At 33.9% G+C, this 12,444-nt stretch overlaps 1 protein-coding gene across 1 annotated transcript in view; it reads left to right on the forward strand.

Moving 5' to 3' along the window:
- Positions 1-12,444, forward strand: part of LOC115442132 (titin) — a 66,792-nt gene that overhangs the window by 27,734 nt on the left and 26,614 nt on the right. The gene's annotated exons all lie outside the window — the stretch shown is intronic.

The following is a 12,444-nucleotide window of genomic DNA, read 5'->3' on the forward strand; positions in this document are numbered from 1 at the left end:
AAATATTATTAAGTGCATGAAAAAATAAAAAAATAATGTGGCAAAGGTCCTGTTCGTTCCAGAGCAAGGTCAGCCCGTTCCGTTTGACGCAGCTCGTGATCGCGAACAGTCACAGTAGAATAGAACGTAACCGCTATGAACACCTTTTATGGAATGTTGCATGAACAAAGACGTGATTTTCATGATATTCAAATTAAATTTATATCAAAAATTACGCCGCGTTCTTGAAATAAGTAGTTTATTCATTCGTTTATAAAATACGATAGCTTTTATTTAAATGCCACAATCGCCGAAACATACTTAGCAGATACTTTATAACATGTTAAAATGTCGTCTAAAAGTCAAATATTTAAGCAACCTCCGCAATACGTGTGGTCGATACAGCCATTTATCTATTACTGTAACCAAATCATTGGCCGCAGACAAGACCACAGGTGATATAGTCTACGTGTTCACATCAGTCAGTTTGCCGGCTCGTAAAAACTACCGAGTACCGGAGCGTAAAACGTGATTGAGTCTAAACGAAGTTACTGACCAGTCGCTGCCCAAGAGGTGATGGTTCGTTTACCCCGACTATTACTTGGTCACTGGGAACACAGAAAATCAATACTATAATATATGGTACTTAAAAATGTTACTGTTAGGTTGACTTTGTCGGAAATGGTATGTAAAACTACCATTTAAACAACATCGGGAGAAAATTATAATGTAAAACCGCGGTAAAATCCGAAAAATAGTTTTATTTTAATGTGTAACATTTGCGTAAATAAACGAAATCACTTAAGAACATCTTTCAATAGTTATCGGCCGCTATTGTAAAATAAAAATACAAGAACTAATAATAGTGGGACATCTCAGTAGTTCTAAAAGTTATGACTGAAAAATGCGTCCACACGAAAGTTTTTGTAAAAACGGTTGCGAGAGTCGTTGAGACAGGTGTAGCAATATCAATATTACTGTAAAGTAAAAGTCAAATGTGTAATTCATCTACATGGTTACCGGTAAACCGTACATACAAAATTGATTGTTAACCAAATACTAAAGCAATTCGTTTACAGTCGTCTGAACCGTTATGATCCTCAACACGACACCTTACAGTTACTCCAAAACTCGGCTCGGATCGCTTCCTCCTACGTGACCGCTGCGTAATGACTGATGATCAATCATCATTTCCATGTCCGAAACAAAAACGAAGCCAATTTTCAATGATAATTTACATTGTATGGGAATCGTCACTTTTTTACGTGGTATTTTTTGTACATCGATGTTATTAACTGTATCTTGGTTATTTAGTTTAAGTTCTTAATAATTATTACGTTACAATTTGTTTTAATTTACTAATATTTGTAGTTAGAGCAAGATATATGACATTTAAAAATGCAGAGAATAAATTGTAGTAAAATGTTATTTTACATCCGGTTGATTCGTAATGCACCTTTAATTGCTGGCTACAAGGTACCAATAAATATTATAATCAATACAAGGCAATAATCCTTAAGTATTTAAAACCAGTTTTTCATTAGAATATATGATAGAGATCTGTGTGCTTGTAAGTTTGTTTACATTTCCCAGCTTCTGAATAACTATAATACACTTTTACACACGTGTTTCTTATTATATATAAAATGAAATAACCAAACTCAACAAATGAATATTCGGCGATTTTTAATGAGTCGATTCTTCCAATAGCTCAAAAAAGTTCAAAAGCTTCTTGATAACAATAAACAATTACTAGAAATAGAACTCAAGTAGCCAAGTAATATTAGTAACTTGACTTGCAATTAAATGCGTCGTGATGAGTTTAATATTCAGCTGCATTAGACATGCATGAACAACCGCAGCATTTACACAGAATTTGTAATAAAATATCTAGCTTTGACTTTTTGCGTCGTGTTATTATGTAACTTAATTAATCACAATCACATTAATACAAACATACAAGATGCATTCAAAATAATACTATGAAACTTACTATGTCGCATCTCCAATTCTAATTTTTTATAAAATTCATTCATAACCAGAGGCGGCTTTAGGGGGAGGCGAACCGGGCAACCACCCAGAGCCACACGCTTACAAAGATCTGGTGAAACTCTTAAAACCCGGGAACTTATTTTTTGCTGCGTCCAGGGCCTCGCGTCGTTTCTTTTTTCGTTATTTCGCCTGGGGCCTCACCTCTCTTAAGGCTACCACTGTTCATAGTTATTCATATCGGTGTAACTACTAGAGTCGAGTTGTCGAATGTGTTTGGAATATGAATTAAGACAGAACCGGAATGAGCAGGATAATGCATTATCAGGCAGAAAACCATCACGAACTAATAGTTCGACTCTTTTGCTTCGTTTTAGTCAGTTTGCCGGCAATCTTTAGCATCTTCCTGACACCCAACTTTTGGATCCTTTCAACAATGGCTACCTCCGGTGTAGTGACTTTTCATGACAAAACTCTCTTACTTTGTAAACTAATTGTTCCTTAACTATTCACAAACAACAACTCTTCTCTAAGGCACATAGAAATAGCGATTGATTGCGATATTATCGTAAATAATGTAACCTTATCTGATTAGAAAGAAACTCGTTGCTCTACAATGTCTGATTGATGCAGCCGCCTAGTACAGCGCCGAACAGATATTCATATTAACGATCTAGTAATCTAGGTGATTTAGCTGACTAGTGGATAGTAGGTGTGCTGTTAGGTTAGGATTATTCACTTTGATTTGTAAAAGATATTTAGGTAGGCCAGACGTAATTTCAAAAGGTTATAGTATCACTAGCTAGCCAGGGTACGTAGCCAAAATAAATTTCTACAGTTGTTTACGTTAATAAAAAACAGAAAAAATATATAATGTATGACATACGCTATCGATAAATTTAGCGCTAAGATATGTCATTCTCATACATAACGTTAGCATTAACGATTGTTAAAAGGCACGTTAGCTACGAGCTCAAAATTAAGAGAAATCGAGAATTCTGTAAAACAAAGCGCTGGTAGTATATATCAGCGCTTGATATGCATATTATCAACAATTTTAAAATAAAACACTAAAAATTGAATTATCTACATAACTTTTCTTAGTCATACTAGAAGGGTTCCATTCCATACGTTATAATTTCCGAGTGACATTCCTACGTCCAGTCAACACGAAGGCACCAGGCCGATCCAATTCAAAGTCGCGGCGAGGTCGGCTGGTCACGAAGCTTGCGACACTCCTTCACTGGCTTATTGAACAGCATTCCGCGCACACTGCGACAGTTTTACGAACACTTCACTTGAATGTGACATGGCCGAGGAAAACAGGGAAAATGTACTTACACGTGAGGTCTAAAATCGACCTTGTGGTTTGTACTTTTTGGGTTACAGGATTCCTTCGGGGGTGGTATCAGACAGTTATTGTAAACAAGTGTTTATATTATTCTTATTGTGTACGACAATACGGCTGCAGATGATATTGTGTTATTTTATTCGTATTATTCTGCCAATGGCCAGTTATGTTTATTTGTTGATTTTTGGATTATTACTGCATGTAGCGAAGGTTGAAATTTTCCAAAAGAAAACCTGACGCAACATATAGATACTACTGCATAAATTCGGTCTGCAAATCATTCTTATGATAATTAGATTTTATATAAATTACGAAAGGGAAGCTGCAGAAATTGGGATATATGGACCTTTTGCCACTGGCAAATGAAGTAACATTTGAATATAGTAAATACTCAAACAACCAAAAATGTTAAAATAACAAAAGCTAGGGAAGGGAAGTCAGTCGATGAAAACATTCTAAAGTTATCTCATTACTCTTACTGCAAGCAACACTAACCATTTACAATCAACTTTCAAACTGTTTCTGACCCACCTTAAATAAATTAACATTTACGTATGTGAACTTTCAAATTGTTTATTACACTTTTTATGCTTCACAGACGTATCTTAGGTGCATAAATGTTATTGTGTAACATTCTTTTATCGCCGTACTTTTATATCTATAATTACGCTCATATCAAGATTAACCATGTTTGGATTGATAAAATGTTATGTCCTCGCAAGCCTACCTCGGTTGTCAGGTTGAGAAATACACAGCCGTTTTGTTATGGTTTTTGCACCACTTTACAAATAGTTTCTATTTTGCAATTCTCTTCATAAATATTTCAATCTTCGGATCATGGCGCTTATACTGGACAACTTTTTCAGATAAATTTTTATTTAGTTTTCTCCTTGCAACAAAGCTGTTCAATTACTTACATCAATGAACATTACAAACTTCATTAGAAACAAATAAATCCTCATCAAAATTCACATTCACTGGCTCATCGCGCCCACAGCGAAATATTTGAAATTGTTGACCAAAATCCTAATTCAAGGTTGGTTTCTCAAACGATGGGTGGGATGCGCGCGTGACTCAGAGCTTCACCTACAAACTGGTTGCTATTGTCTGAACACCGACCTCTACTAGTGGGTTTGGAACTTTAAATTGCAACTGCACAATCAATGATGCGAGAAAAACAAGGTGCATACGCAGACTTTTGGTTACGGTAGTTAAGTACTAATGCCCACATTGAAGTAATGCCACGAAATCTTGTTCATGCCATTTATCACCGAATCGTATTAAAGTCCGTTAAAATAAAAAATGTGAAAAACACAGGTTTTCCATATAAAAGATTTCGTTTTTGATTTCGTTAGTTTTTCTCACATTCCATTTATTGTGACTTTGAATGATATGTCATTTTTTTAACAACAGGGAAATTTACGCATAACGTCATCAATGAACCCGGTTTTTACAGATAACAAAGTTACCCTTTTTTACACCTTCAACTCGGTCACAGGAATCAATCTTAAAGAATTAAAATAAGTATCACGGGCCATAATAGTTTCGATTTCTAATGTATATATTCCAAAACCGGACTGAGCTATTAGATTTAATTAGTCAATGATTTATCAAACTAATAATATATGTCACATAGTTCTCATGCATATGTATAAAATAGGTGACATCAAAGCTCACAAACTGCATACAAAATGTATTGCGTAATCGAATAATGATGTGAATAAAGTCGTCAAAACAATTAAATCCGAGCGAGGGTGAGCGGGGAACACGTCCAGGACTGCCAGTAATTGATAACTTAACTAGGCTTTTCCTCCAGCATTGATTGTGAATTTATGAAATATTTTTTTTATATGAGTGAACAGATACAAGTAAAGAACATTTTTTAAATTCAAAACATTCATATCCTTAAACAGTGTGGTTGAACACCTAAATCCAAAAAAATATTTAACTTGAGTTATACACACAGAAAACTTTCGCTAGGAGGAGGGAATGCTCTTGCATGAGCAAATTTTAACATGGTTTTTCCTGCCGATTTAAATGTGATTTTAAGAAAACTTTTAAGTTAGCAAATGCTCCGGCATACGCTCTATGTACACTTGAGGCTAGTGACCTTTGCCAATGTGAGTTTGAACTCCCTCTCTTTATTTTACGGTCTTTAAACCTTAACTTGTTATTTTGAAAGAGCTATTTATTTTATTTGGCCATGGCATCCCTATTACCTACTTCACTTAATAAGTCCGTTTAAACCCGGCTTTGATAAAACCGCTATAAGTTTATTTGCAATTATCAATTTTATAGATAAATACAAAAATGTTGAACTGGCCAAATATTCGTTGTCATAAAAATGATAATATACCTAATCATAGTCAATCTTGTTTTACGGATATATTCTAGTTTCCAAGGCTTTAGAAATTAGAATTTAGGTATCTATTTTGTTCTTGAAAACATGAATAACTTAGACTTTTTACTACCGCCAAAACACAACTTGTTGTTGTGACCAGACTTACATAATAGAGATGTGGTTTTCTTTTCTTGTTAAACAAACAGTCACTCCACGGGAGGTTGTATATAGTTTTACAAAGATACAAATCTACCAGACCGTAATCTGACAAGCTGGATTCAAAGCGCGGACAATTAAAATAGATCCCACGCACGCTCCTTGAGAACTAAGGTTGCTCTTCGAGAACTGTTAGACACTAATTCAATTGAAGCATTAAAGTTTATCTTTGAGACGAGGTCAAATGTTTGATTCTCTTCGTCGTATAAGTATGACCTAAATTAAGGAAATATTTGACGACTTAGTAAATGTGTTATAACATATCACTGATATATACGCGCCCTTTATACACTGACTTACTAAGCTCCATTTCATTAGAAAAAAAATTAGTAAGTTTGCATTTCTAGTAACATGTTTACCATTTATCATTGTCGTTGTGTTGTGTAAGTCTGAGACCTCGAAATGTATTAAGTGAAGATGACCTAGCCTAAATGAGGTCTCATCCGGGAAAATTCTTCAACCAATTTATCCTTTTCCAACCTTTGTACACGAGTTAGTTAATTCAAAGCATGTACAAGGCCTTGACGAGGTGCTTAAGATCATACAAATGGCGTCAGTGACACCATCCCATCACAGATTCACGTCGGGGCGTGTTGCACCCGATATTAGGCAATTGACGATCGTTTGCGCCATGTACTACTCGCACATACAATTACCGAACGTGTCATGGGCAGGGTTGCTACTTCGTAATTTCCTCATGGATTGTGAGGAGATAATCTGGTAAAGGAGGTTGTATAACAGTATGGACTACAGGTATTGTAGGTGAACTGAGTACCAGATAACTATTTCACTGCAATTATAAATTGAAAATTTGTTACATTTAAGGTTAATTAATTCTGCGAATTACCGATGATGAAACGAGGTTATTTCCTAAAAAATGCTTAGGAATGTTTTGGTCATAAAAAATCTACTCCTAACTGATTTTAAGGATGAGTGGGTCAATTAATTATCTAAAAACGTACAAACTTATTCGACTACAAATTAATTCACGTGTGTTTTTTTATAGTGTCTATGAAATATTTTTAATGACTGGCAACCCTAGCGACTAGTTCTATGCGACCGCCTTGTCTAACGACTTCTTTGAAGGGATTTACCGAGACTTAAGGCATAATGGATCCTATTTCGGCATGCACAATGTTCATTTAAGGTAAAACATTCCAATCAACCGTAATTGAGAATTACGTAAATCACATAAAATAGCTAGTGATTAGCCTGCTACTTCAATAGTATTACTTTAACTTTATTATGTAAATCTGATGGTTTTCAACTTAAAAGCATAAATTTTAATAATGCAATAAGTATGTATAATGAAGAACAAGATCGTGATGATTTACAACGTGGGAATATATTAGTTGGTAAGCTTCTTAAAGTTGGTATCTTAAAAGAGAACATTTTTTATCCGTGTACGATAAAATGAACCCACTGTACCTGACAGTAAGTGAAGTGGAGTTCAGATTGAGTGTTGACTGACGAGGGATAATTATATAGTGCATTTCAAAAAGGGTAGTGTTCTGTTAATTTGACCGCACTTATCAAAGATATTAAACAGTATAGTTATGTAGATTATATATACGAAGGTTATACAAGGTCATCTTGACATTGTGTTTTTAAATGAAACCACATACTCATCTTCTTGAACATAACATTTGACAATAAGATACTCGAACCGTAGATGTAAAATAAAAAAGCGTAAGTTACAAAATAAATAAGTTTTAAATTATGATCGTAAAGCTTCACTATCGATTTTATTTTATTTAATTACCTATCATAATCAGACATAATTTGGCTCTGAACGACAATGTCAAAAAATAATGATTGGTTAAAACATTAATGTATAAAATAGCAATAATAAATTTAAAAATTTTTACACAATATAAGTAGTAATAAAGTAAAAATAACGTACGACATTTAAGAAGTGTGTTTGTTACGTTTTTCACCTTTGCCTCTCCCGTAATATATTGTTGAATACTATAGGGTTTAAAAAAAGACACAAATAACATTTAGGACGTCAGCAATTATTCTTGTATTTCGAAAACAGTAAAACTCAAAAGAGTCGTCGCTAAAAGATATTTCAACAAGTGACAGGTACACAGAAACACGTTTATTATGCCTGACACAATCAAACGCTCGTCAATCAGGAAAAAATAAAAACATTATCCTTCGCGTGGTTCCATACGGGCTTGAGTCATAAGGATTTTCCAATTAGATTTGTATTTCAAACGTTGTGTGGATACGTTTGTAATTTTAATAAACTTAGGTAGTTTATTTAATCGTTATATTACTAGTTAGACTGCCTCGGTGGCGTAGTTGTACTGCATGCGCGGTACGGCAGTGCTCTGAGGTCCTGGGTTCGAGTCCCAGGCCGGGCAAAGTGGTATTTGGGTTTTTCTGCTCAATATTAGCCTGGAGTCTGGAATTTGTGCCCGATATGGCGATAGACTCGCCCCTTATCACATCCTGGGACGGAACACATTCGGCGAAAAGTGGGTGCCCTGGTTGCACCTCTGCATACCCCTTCGGGGATAAATGCGTGATGATGTGTGTGTGTGTGTTATATTACTAATGAATTATAATTATTCATTGCTTTTTTAGTGTATTGATATCTTACCTAGATTGTAGACTGCGAGCTCATAGGACCAAGTCTCGGAACGAGCAATATTTATGTTTTTTTTTTAAATATACGTATACCGCAATATTACATATATCATAATGAGAGAATATAATATTATGCGTGTCCAATATGTACCAATACCTTTATTTAAAAATACACCACGTGTTAATGAAACTGTTATGCATTAAGTAATGAAAGACACATACAAATATATAATGGGATATTTTACACTTTCTCGTTCTCACGCGAGGTGTGATGTCACCACTAAAAAATCTGAACATAACCCGGATATCGAAATTGTCGACTGTACTTACAAACAATTTTTTGTGAATATAGACAGTAAGGTGTGAATCTTGGATAGAATTTGGAATGTTTAGAACTCCTTCATTGAAAATTAACATGGATTTTTGATAACATATTGTGGACACGACAATTACCTAACATGCTATGAACACATTTATAAAAAAAAATGGGCCAGTTATAAATTTATTTATACTTTAAATAAAACCTGCCAACAGCTTCTATTCCGCGTAGAGGAAAACACAAGCAAAAGTCCGACATCCGCTGTTACCTTTCACTGTAACAGAACAATTGCAGACAAAACAAAATACGCGAACACGGTTCAATGAGCCCACATAATGCTGACCGCCGCAGCTGCCATCTCAGAAAGAGAAAATACCATAAATTCTGTGTGTTTCGCACTAGACTTGCTAGCATGAACTGTGTATGACCACTTCAACCTAAGCCTAAGGCCCTAAGGAACATATTTACTGTATAACCTTTAGTTAATAATACATTATCAACTGCTAATCTTCCGTAAATGTTTGAACAGCATTTAAATTTAATACTAGAATTAAATTACGGTGTCCGTAACTACACGCATAAAGTTTCCATAAAATTAAACGTTGCACAAAATATTAAGAATATTTATGACGAGCTGTTTGTTCCACTTCAAATTGATATCACTTTTACTATCCTATTAAATTTCTACGCGCATAATAATCGATTCAATGATAAATACATTACAGAACAAAAAGTAAATCGTCAATAATTTACTTCGGTTTTTGCGGTGACAAAATAGAGATGTCGTAAATGTATTAAACGTTGTTTTTGCCCATCTCTTGCGCTGAGATAACATTTAGACGAGATTAGCTCCGACGCGATTTAGTTTTTACAGTAACATCGTGTCAACGACCTTCGCAGTACGTGCACCTTTGACGTAATTTGCCAAATCAGAGACAATTGCTCACCATTATTTTAATTCTACAATTTACCGGAGGATATGATTTGAATTGCTCTTTTTAAACAGTACAAGCTGTACATGATAAATGAATATTGTTAATGGTAATTAGGTTCCAATATAATAAACACCGTCACGTTTGCATTATTGATTTGAAAGTTTTTAGTTATTATAATTATATTATATACCTATTATTGCAATCATCGGGATCTCTACAACAATTCTCTTAATGAAAAAAAAAATGCAAAAATACCCTAAAAAAACAAAGTGATTATTGATTAATAAAAATAACGCTCTGATATTATTATTTAACATCATAACATTCTAGCCCTATCATACTCTAATGATCGGATATAATGTAACTTTAATAGCAAACTTGGATGTTATCTACAAATAATTAAGTTAAATTAATTTTAGGTACACATTTCACAAGATATCCACAAAACATATGTTCTAGAAATTGCACGTGTTAAACAGGCTGTAAATGTTATTGCATTATAAATACGCGGCATAAGTGTTTCTCAACACGAGTAGGATTAATGATTAATATAAAACTGTCCCTTACACGTATCCGATATATGACAGGTTTAATACAATGGATAAATGCAATTAATGTTATTTAATTACTTAATACACGAACGTTTGACATCGCAATAAATCAATTTTTCGGATTTTATCGCGATTTTTTATATTATAACATTCCTCCCGACTATTCAGTCACAATATACAATATATGTTATTGTACATTGTAGGTAGATATCGTAACTTAGACTTTTCGGATGACCATACCTCTGTCCGCTCCGCGATCATGAAGGCTACAAAGAAAATTAATGTCGATGCAAATGTTATTTACTAAAATTGGTAAATGCAGAGTATACTGTAGACAGCTAAGTGGGAGCAACTTATTACATGTGAAGCGATTACAAAAACATGTTTTTTACGCGCATCTGCAGCACCACGAAAATGTATTGAGATTAGAAAATTAAATTATCACTTCTAAAATGCGGCAAAACATTTAACAAACATTGATCAATATCTTACACAACCAAATACCAAATTATTCGCTGCATCTGCGCAGTCGAGCGTCTCTACGAATTTGACTTGCTTATGTAAACTAAAACGACTTAAAAATATAGACTTAAGAATTATTTTTGCTTACGTCGTTACTTTTAAACGACCTTGAAACAATTTGCTTGCTTTAATTCTTCAGTGTCGTGCATTAGGAAATCTGTTGAAATTAATTATCACAGTTTTTATTCATTTTTCAGCTAATAGGCTCTTAGCATACACTTAACATTTATGAATAGTCAGTATTATTTATTTTAAGAATTATACTATGACATTATATAATTCATATTGACTTCTTTCGTGCGTATCTACAACGATAAAATACCTATAATTAAACATGATTTCACACAGCAAACATTTCCAATAACGATTGGCAAGAGAAAACTCAAATAGATCATTAAAGTAGACCTTCAATCAAAATATTATTATTAATTCATAATCAAGTACAAAATTCCATTTGCCTTTTCATAACCATATTCCGTAATGCTTGCCTCAATATTATCGCAACAAACCAACTTATCTGAAGGAAACCGTGTCCAAACCTCGCGCAAGGCGTTCCAATTAAGAATTATGCATGCTGAAATGTTGGCGTCTGTTCACCAACATTGCATTTCGCCTGTGAAAGTGCCGCATGCAATTACAATCAGTTTAGGCGCAGTAGTTCGTACAGCGCGAACAGCCTAGGCCATTTACGACATTGATTTATAGTTATCCTGCAGTCCTAGATCGAAACTATAATCAAAATGTAGTTTACATAATATATGTTGATTACTGATGTGCCGTCAATACAAGTCTACGCCAACAAGGAAGTTAGTTTTAATCGAGATTATCGCCGAGGTAACAAACTAGACGTAGTGCAATTACAAAAATCGAAAATTATTAAAGTACATTAAACTAAAATACTCTTAAGTATCTAAATAATGTATTAATATGAATAAATAGTTATTATTAAATAAATCAAGACTTCATGATTCTCTATTTTACAATATACTTAAAATTTATTAAATAAGTCTTTAATCAAACGACAAATAAAAAAAAAATTGACGGTTCCAGATAAACAAACGCATTAAATTTGCGCTAATAATAAATCATCTTCAGGCCTAATTTATCTATGAAAGTATCTAAACATTAGATCGTGGCACGTCCCATGTTTACGTCCAATATAACAAAAAGAAACAGGTGCATCCAACATCGATGGTTACATTAAAATGCAGTTAGTCTAGTATTCTCTAACTAAGGCCACAGCCTTTCACAACTGGATGACTTGCATTCTTGCATCATGGAAAATGAGCCCAGTTCAGATTTTACAGATCACCTCTGTGTCAAGTAGCCGACTGGCATGAACTTATTGATCAGTATTATCGACAAATTAGAGTTTATTTTATTATGTTTACAAAGCTTTCTCTTCTTCCTATGTTCGCTAAAGTTAATACAGAGAGTCAAAAAAATATGAATATTCGGAAATTATTGGATATTGCGTTCCTTAATCTAAGAGAACCTAATGTCTTCATACCATCTTCTACGATATATCTTATTTATAAATATGCGTGTATTAAAACGACTACATATTTATGTTAATGGCGAAATTACAATTGAATTATGTATAATGTTAGGTCCATTCGCAGTAAACGCAAATTGTGCACCGATTA

Source organism: Manduca sexta, chromosome 28 (genome assembly GCF_014839805.1).
Source record: "Manduca sexta isolate Smith_Timp_Sample1 chromosome 28, JHU_Msex_v1.0, whole genome shotgun sequence".
Classification (NCBI taxonomy): Eukaryota; Metazoa; Arthropoda; class Insecta; order Lepidoptera; family Sphingidae; genus Manduca; species Manduca sexta.